The 8,805-nt window shown below is 35.0% G+C and overlaps 1 non-coding gene across 1 annotated transcript; it reads right to left on the minus strand.

The window, feature by feature from the left end:
• Positions 1 to 8,531: 8,531 nt before the first annotated feature.
• TRNAT-AGU (transfer RNA threonine (anticodon AGU)) lies at positions 8,532 to 8,603 on the minus strand. Its single transcript has one exon. It is a non-coding gene; the product is annotated as a tRNA-Thr (tRNA).
• Between the last annotated feature and the right edge of the window lie 202 nt (positions 8,604 to 8,805).

Genomic DNA, 8,805 nt, shown 5'->3' on the forward strand with positions numbered 1-8,805 from the left:
CGTCCTCATCTCTGATTGTTCTCATTTCTCGATCAAAGTGAGCAGAACATGTGATAACAAACTCATATTCTAAGGCATCCACTGGAAATCAAGACACTAGATGGAAATGACTATTTGGGAGAAGTTGCATCCCATGTGTTGGCAAACACTCTATTCTTTCCAAAAACTCAGAGATGTCAACTTGTTCGATCTTTGTATTTCGGATCTCATCAATAAGAGAGACCACCTGTGTGGGAGCAACCTCATTCTAGTACTTGCCATACTTGTATTTCATCTTATTATTTGGTGGTGAAGATGGCTGTCCCACTATTGAACAAGAATATGCAATACTGTAATGAAAACTCAAAAGGGTTACAACATCTTTTGCAACAACCAAAGATTCCACTATCTTCAAGCCTCAAAAACTAATGCTCATACCACAAGTTGGGAAGGATTTCATTATAAAATAGCTTGGATTGACTCAAAGATGTTAGGCCCAATATGGAAAGCTAATGTACTGAGAGGGGAGGGGTGAATCAGTACTCCAAAACTTTTCTTCAATAGTAACCTTACTGTTATGCATAAACAGAATAGTGCAGTAACATAAAATAAAGTTAAAACAAATAGATAACAATCATACATGATTCACTCCATAACACATATATTTTGGTTATGCAGAAACTCTTGGTTAGAGAGAAAAACCATGGTGGGGATGGCACCCACAACTTCACTACTGCAATAATAAAGATTGCTCGGTTAGAGCTACATTTAGCTATTTCTGATAGCTTACCCTGTTAGGAGTATCAAGATCTATTAGATCTACCTTACTAAAGGATTTTACAACACTATATAAATGTTGCACCTGGTTAGAGGATTTACAATTTATAGACTTGGTTAGAATCTTTTACCCTGTTAAAGATTTCTCTTGCAACTTCACAATTTTACAATAAAATCATTACAAATATCTGCAACTTTACATTTGAAATGCTATAGCAGATTTTATGTGCTTAGAATAAGATTACCTAGCTTGTAGCATACCTCGGTAACCCATATGGTAACTCGGTAAACCCTTCTGTTTACTCTATTCTTTGACTGTTCACTAATAACCTTCTCAGTGACCTCTCTGTGTCTCTATAATAGTCTTCCTTCATGCATACACACACATATCTCACATCTGTCTCTTTTCTAACCCTAAAATCATGTTGTATAAATAGATCTCTTACAGCGGTGATCTAATTCATTGCTTTGATTTTACAAAAAGATTCTTCAAATGAATAACTAAACAAAATATTTCATTGGTCAGATTGACCTTGTAATCATACACAATCTCCTAGTGCAATTTCTAATGTAAAACGGTTAGATGTGCCTCGATCTTGTAACATGTTTTCATGTGCATGACCAGGTTCAATGTATCTAGTAAAACGTTTCACTCAGTGAATATCAACTCGGTGAGTTAACTTTACTGCTCGGTAGCCATGAAACATTACTTGGTAAACAGCTCGGTGAATACTGCATTTTGTGACTGCTTTCTTCTGTAACCGACTAGACTGTTCATACCGACTTCTCTATGTGTACCGATTGCATGATTCAGTAATACTAACTGACTAGAATATATAGTATGACTTTGGATATGAAACTAATAGCAATTTGATAAGTAGTAACAAAAGATGCTTTATGGATGGGCTTGGATAGCGACAGGAGGGAAATTTGGATCTCATAGAGGTGACTACAAGTGGAAAATCTTACACAATTCACACTTGTAATCGGGTCTCCAAGACCTGACTGCAAGTGGAAAAATGAAGATTGAAGGCATAAAATGAGGCATGCATGAAAATGGAAGCTTGAAACGAGATTCAAATGGATAATTTGTGAAATGACTTTGTGAAAAGCATATTGGAATGGGGGGAAATGATTGCAAGAAACATGAGTTTGTCAAACCAAGTGAAAGGCCATATTTGGGTACTTGCAGTCGGTTATTGTGAATCTGATTGCAAGTATGCATGAGATGTAAAATAACATGATTTAATTGTAATTGGGTCTCTAAGATCCCACTCCAAGTGAATGTGAGTTTTCCAAATGTATCAAACTTGACTATACTATAATATGAACTTTATGGAGGGGGAAAGATATGCTTACAACAATTATGAAAGATGCATCTTCAAAAGGAGCAACATTTACTTGTAGTTGGGACATAAGGATCCGAGTGCAAGTAATTTTTTCTATTTTGAACTTGCAATAGCAGTAACAAAACCTGATTTTCTTTGAGAGTGACTTTAAGTCAATATGTCAAGAGTTCACTTGTAATTGGGTTTGAAACCCTTGATTACAATTAAAAGACATGAATTATGTTATACACATGATGGATCTAACTACAAAGGGAAATAAACTTCCAATCATCATTTGCAATTATCATTTTGAAAACCAATTTCATGCAAAATGTGGGAGAGAAAAACAAGATGCAAGGGCATGCTTGTAGTTGGGCCTCCAAGACCCGGCTATACTTGTATGTTCACACTTGATACTTTCACTTGTAATAATAACACCTGATTTTGCAAATAATATATCACTTGTAGTCGGGTCTTGAGAAACCGACTGCAAGTTATCTTGGTACCTTTCAATGCATCAGATATAACAAGAAAATTACTTTGCAAGGAACCAAAATGCATGAGAAATACTTGTAGTCGGGTGTACAAAACCCGGTTGCAAGTCTTTTTCATTTAAGACTTGTAGACATAGCTTCAAACAACGGATTTAGAAAGACTCAAAGGAAAACTTGAACTCACATTTTTGGCTTGTCTTGGTAAAATCCAACTATAAACTTTTAGGGAAGATTGATATGAAAACCACAAGATGCACAAAGTACAATACGTGACTTGCAAAAATACAAAGACCGATATGAGATGAGATGAACACGCAAGGCATAAAAGTCTCTAAAAAAAAAACCCAATTTTCCAAGAGACAAGCTTTCAAATATAATATTCATACATGGAAAACCATAATAGAGATTTTATTTACATCTTCAAAACCATGACCAAAAACAAAAAAAAGAAATAAATACCTGCCAATAAAAGCTCTTGAAAGAGCTAAGGAAACCCTTATACAAAATCACCATAATCTGAAGATGAAAGAAGCTTGAAATAGCACAAGAAAAACATCAAGAGGAGACTAAAAAAGATCAAATGAAGAGACTTCTATTCCAAATCCTCATCGCCTTGAATGCTCCCAAAAAAAGCGATGAAAATTTGAAGTCGTGTTGAAAGAGAGAGGGAAAGTCGGGTTTCGCCACAAGCACTGCAAGTGAAAAGAGAAATAAAATGACAAACTTGTAATTGGATTTATAACCCTTGACTACAAGTGACTTAAAAATAAAAAGAACTTAATGACTTGTAATCAGGATTCACAAACCAATTACAAGTGATGTTTTCACTTGTAATGCAACTAAGAAAACCCCCAACTTGCAATGCTACCCCTGAAACCGGATTTTGCACAAAAAACAAAAAAATGAAGACTAAAAACTCAATAAAACTAACCAAGAAAGATCAAAAATACGTAGACACCCAAAATAGGCAATATTTGAAACAAAATTCAACCTTGGGAAGCGTGTTAAAAAAAAAGAAATTTAACAAAAAATCAAAAGGGGGTTGCTCAAGTTTTTGCATGACAAAAATGAGGACAACATACATCATCACTATACTAACTCCACTTGATCATTATAGTGGATGAGATGATGGTATGATGTGTGCAACTACCTTATTACTATATTCATGATAGGGATGATGTCATACCACTCACTACAAGCATGATATGGTGGTGTGATTCTCTATCACTTGCATGTTGATTTATGATATGGTGTTGTATATGTTGCATCATGGTTAGCAGTGGTTGCAGGAATTGCAGGTACCGGACATTGACTCCACATGGGCTCACAGGGCTGAGCATGTCTCTATCCTAATGGCAAGTTGTTGGAGATGGCATGAGTTCCCTCTATGCACTTTAGGCTTAGGTTGTCACTCTTGTTAGTTAGTATCGTGACTTGAGTTGGTGGTTAGAGTCTTGTGATATGATGTTCGACCCCTTGTCGGGTTGCCTTGAGGTGTCATGAGTATTTGATTATGTGATTAATTAATATTTGATTCATAGTTATTAATGTTAAATTAAATTAATCTATGGTATAGTTTAGATATTTAATTATTATTGGTAATTTATTATTGAGGTTTAATATTTATTACTGTTATTTGATTATTGTCAATTTAGCTTTGATTTATTGGTTTAATATTATTTATTATTTAATGTTTATTGGATATTTATTCATTATTTATTTAATTTTTAATTATTTTAATTGATGACATTTATTTATATCATTTGATTATAGTTTTATGAGCCTTGGTTATTTATTTATTTATTTTTATATGGTTTCTGATTTTATATTTAATTGTGATATTTATTTCATAGACTTTGGTTTACTTGATTATTTTTCTTTTGTATTTTATTTTTCCCATGAGGTTATTTTATTTAATGGTTTTGATTTATTATTTCCTTTTTTACTATTTGGTTAATTGATATAATATTTTATTACCTAGCCTTTTATCCTATGGGATGATTTTGTGGGGGTAAAAATACTTACCTTGGAACTATGCATGGTAGATATATGATATAGTTTTTGGGAATTGTCCTATAGTTTTGAATTCAATTTTTATTTATTGGCTTTCTCTGTGCATTGTCGGGGTTAGCTTTTGGATGATTTTTCTATGACTTTGGAATTTCAATTGGCTGGGAGTTGGAATTTCTTGGCTGGACTTGATTTTGGATTTGGAAAGCCTACTGGATTGGTTTTTGCTCTTCTAAGATTTGCATTGCCATAACTTCTATTCTTCCATGTTGGTGGAGTTTTCTCTTCTTTACAAATTTCACTTTTTGGAAAAGATTGTTTGCTCCATGAATGAATTGGTTGTGGGAAAAATAATGTTAGAGTAATATTTTATTAGCTAATAATTATTTATTTAATTATTAGTCTATTATACTCTATGCTTAAGCTAAACTTAGGAATCTTATAATTCTTTAGGGTTTTCACCTTTATGGTTTTGAGTATCCTCTTATAAGGATTCTATCTTTGTATGTTGATAACTATAATTATTGAATTGCATTCTTGTTGCACAACAATATGACTCCTCTTTTCTGGATCTCTGAATTCTGGCCTCCGTAGCTTTTTAGCTTCTCTCTTTTTGTGACAGGTTTGCATGCAGGTGATCTTCGGGAGCTGTAGAGTTGATTTTTCCCCAAATCCAATATGGTATTAGAGCTCTAGATCTACATGCTCTTGTTCTCTTCATGAGAGATTTTGGGCCTTGTTCTTCATATCTGTGTTTTTGAGGGTTTGTGCAATTGATTTTTTCCATTTCTGGGGGTAGCTGATTATTTGATACATTTTGGTGCAAAAGGACCTCATAGTTGGATTCAGAAGGCTGATTCCGTGATTTTTGATATATAATTTGCCTATTTTCGATGACAGGGGAATCTGGGGCATGATTTTTTATTGGCATGTTTTTCAAGGAACAAAAGTCTGTACAATTGTACCTACAAATGCGTCAGAAAATTTTCGTCAAAATAAAAATAATTTTTTTTTTTACCTTTTGTATGCCCTAACAGAGGGTTTTTTTTTCTTTTGGTCGTAGCTTGGTCATACGGAGGCATTTTTTGACAAAGCTTATATCATCGGAAATCTCCTTCCAATCTCTATCTAGATCTAGAGGTTTGAATTTTTTATTTTTCTTTTTTGATGGTGTTTTTTTTTGTCAAAGCCAGAGGTTCTTTTTGCACTTTGGGAGACATAACTTGAGCATCCGACCTCCATTTTTTGAAAACTTTATATCGTTGGAAAGATTGCTCTATGTTATTTCCATTCATATGAGTTTTATTTCTAGATTATGCTCCAAGTATATTTTATTCAATTTTTTGCTTTTCAACACTCTGGTGAATATCTTGGATGTTTCAGGTCCTGAGATATCTTTCTTTAAGTAGGATGTCTCGTCTTTGGTTGTTCTTTCTATTTCCAATATTTTGTCTCTTCTAATCATTGTATCATTTTATTTATGCAAATGCACTGAGATAAAGTGTCATCATGCATTGTATACTTGGGATCTTGCACATCTTGTGTCTTATTGTACATGCACTACTTATAAAGTGTCATTGGGGGGTTGATGTTTCCCTTTGTTTTCCATCTACCTTTGTCAAGTGAGTGTTCCTTCCACGACATTAGCCTCATGATGTGTGTCAAGTGAGTGTTTCTTCCATGACATTATGTACTTTCTCTGCATCTTCGATGTTCCTGGTTCTTTATCATGCAGTTCTTGTTGGTCGGTCTTTTCAATGTACCTGTCCCTCTCCCTTTTCAGCATTATGTAGAGTTTTGTCCTGTTGTTCTATTGCTTCTTTGGTTTGATTGATTAGCTCTTCAGGGTTCAGTGTTTTATGCCATTAGTATCTTTGAGTTTAGTTGTTTGCCTTCATTTGCCATCTGATTCAAGTAGTGTCATTTGAGGGCACTCATGCAGATTACAGTCTTCTCTACCTGGTCATGTTCTGTTTCAGTGGAGGTTCTTCAGATCAACAATTACTCTTTGACAGTGTTTGCAGCAATTTCATGCTTTAGTGGTGTTCTTCATTCTCTTCTTTTTGTTCCTATCTTCTGGAACACTCTTGTTTGTAGGCTTCTTAGTCCTTCACTTGAGCTTTCATCTCTTCTTGGAGAGGAGTTTTATTCCCATAGGGTTTTCTCCTTTTTTCTCCACTTTACAGATATTTGTTGTACTTGGGTACCTCATCAGGCCTAGTTGTCAAGACCCATTGTTGTTTTCCTGCATTTTTTACATGTTTTTTCAGTCCTTAGTTGTTTTTTAGCTACTCCCTAAGTTTATCTTAAGGGGGGGTGTTAGAGTAATCTTTTATTAGCTAATAATTATTTATTTAATTATTAGTCTATTATACTCTATGCTTAAGCTAAACTTAGGAATCTTATAATTCTTTACGGTTTTCACCTTTAGGGTTTTGAGTATCCTCTTATAAGGATTCTCTCTTTGTATTTTCATGACAACTATAATTACTGAATTGCATTCTTGTTGCACAACAATATGACTCCTGTTTTTTGGATCTCTTAATTCTGGCCTCCATAGCTTTTTAGCTTCTCTCTTTCTCTGACAGGTCTGCATGCAGGTGATCTTTGGGAGCTGTAGAGTTGATTTTTCCTCAACTCCAATAAATACAATCTAGATATATTTGTTATAATTTTATTATATGGATGGGGGGGAAAAAAATGGATAGTATAAATATTTTGCCTATGTATGGTTGTCAACAATGTTTTCTAAGAGCTATGAATATATTGTGTATTCTTGATGGTTTTTCCTTATTTAGAGTAGCTTTGTGTTGTGTAGATTTTGGAGTGTTAATGTAATCTTTGTGATTGAAAGAGTCTTGTTATCTCTCCCCATGAGTGGAGTATTTGACTCTGTCAGGAGTTCAATTCTTGAGGATTTTGGTTAAATATATGCTTGAGATAGTTTATATGTTGGTTAATTACTTTTGTGAGCTCTTGTTGCCTGTTTGGTGTTATGCTTGGCTTTATTTTGGCCTTACGTACCTTGTATAAGGGAGTTTGCATCCTTTGGTGAGTGTATGATCAATTATGGGTAGAGTCATAACTTTATTTCTTTTGTTTTTCATCTTTTTGGTCTTTGGGACCTATGCACTATAGAATGGCCTATATGTGCTACAAAAAGGCTGCTATGCACTACAAAATGGCTTTTATGCACCAATTTCCCTTGTTTTGCCAGTTTGGAAAATTTTATTCTTCGGTGATTGATCTTTGGATTTTGGCTTGTACCAAAGGCTTTTTGGTGGTTGTCTAGAGTTTCTATGAGATTCTTATGGTTCAATATAAATTATTTCATTTTTTATTGTACTCCGGCAAGATGGTTAATGCCTTTTTGTTGAGGGTTGTGTATCAAGATAGTTATAGATCTAGTAAAAGGAATAATACCTTCTTGTTGAGGATGATTTTATATGAGCTCCAGTGGGATGGATGTGCCTCACTATTGAGGATTATATTTTTATATTATTGAGTTTGATGGTGCATGGCTTACTCTTCTTTATTGTTGTGCTTTTGATGGTTGAGGCTCTTGATTTTCATGATAACTTCATGGTCCTTGTTATATTTCAAATTTGTATTAGTATGACATTGTTGTTGGTAGATTATATGTATGAACCTCCTTGTGATGTTGTTATTGTTATGTTTCACCCTAACTTCTTGGTCCATGGGTAGGGAGAGTCATCTCTTGCATGTGTAGGACCTGTTGAGACATGGACTAGCTAGGACTCGAACCTAGGACCTTCCATACGCTGCTGGAGTGCTCTACCACTGAGCTACTGGCCCCTCTTGGATCAGTCCATCGTTGATCCGGGTGTGGCTTATTTCCAACACCAGCACCCCCCCTTAAGCCACACCTCTCATGTGTTTGGGGTTCCTAGCCTGGACCTGGCTCTAATACCATGTTGAGACATGGACCAGCTAGGAATTGAACCTAGGACCTTCCATACACTACTGGAGTGCTCTACCACTGAGCTACTAGCCCCTCTTGGACCAGTCCATCATTGGTTCGGGTGTGGCTTATTTCCAACACCAGCAGGACCGGGGTCATGAGCAATATGCTTCTAAGAGGTTCCTTGTAAAGATGCTTAGGGTGTAGACCTATGATGGAACCACATGGAGAGTATATTTAATTTGAAATTGATAACCATAATAATTTGATTAGAGGGTTGGTTTTGTGGCCCCAC

Source organism: Cryptomeria japonica, chromosome 11 (genome assembly GCF_030272615.1).
Source record: "Cryptomeria japonica chromosome 11, Sugi_1.0, whole genome shotgun sequence".
Classification (NCBI taxonomy): domain Eukaryota; kingdom Viridiplantae; phylum Streptophyta; class Pinopsida; order Cupressales; family Cupressaceae; genus Cryptomeria; species Cryptomeria japonica.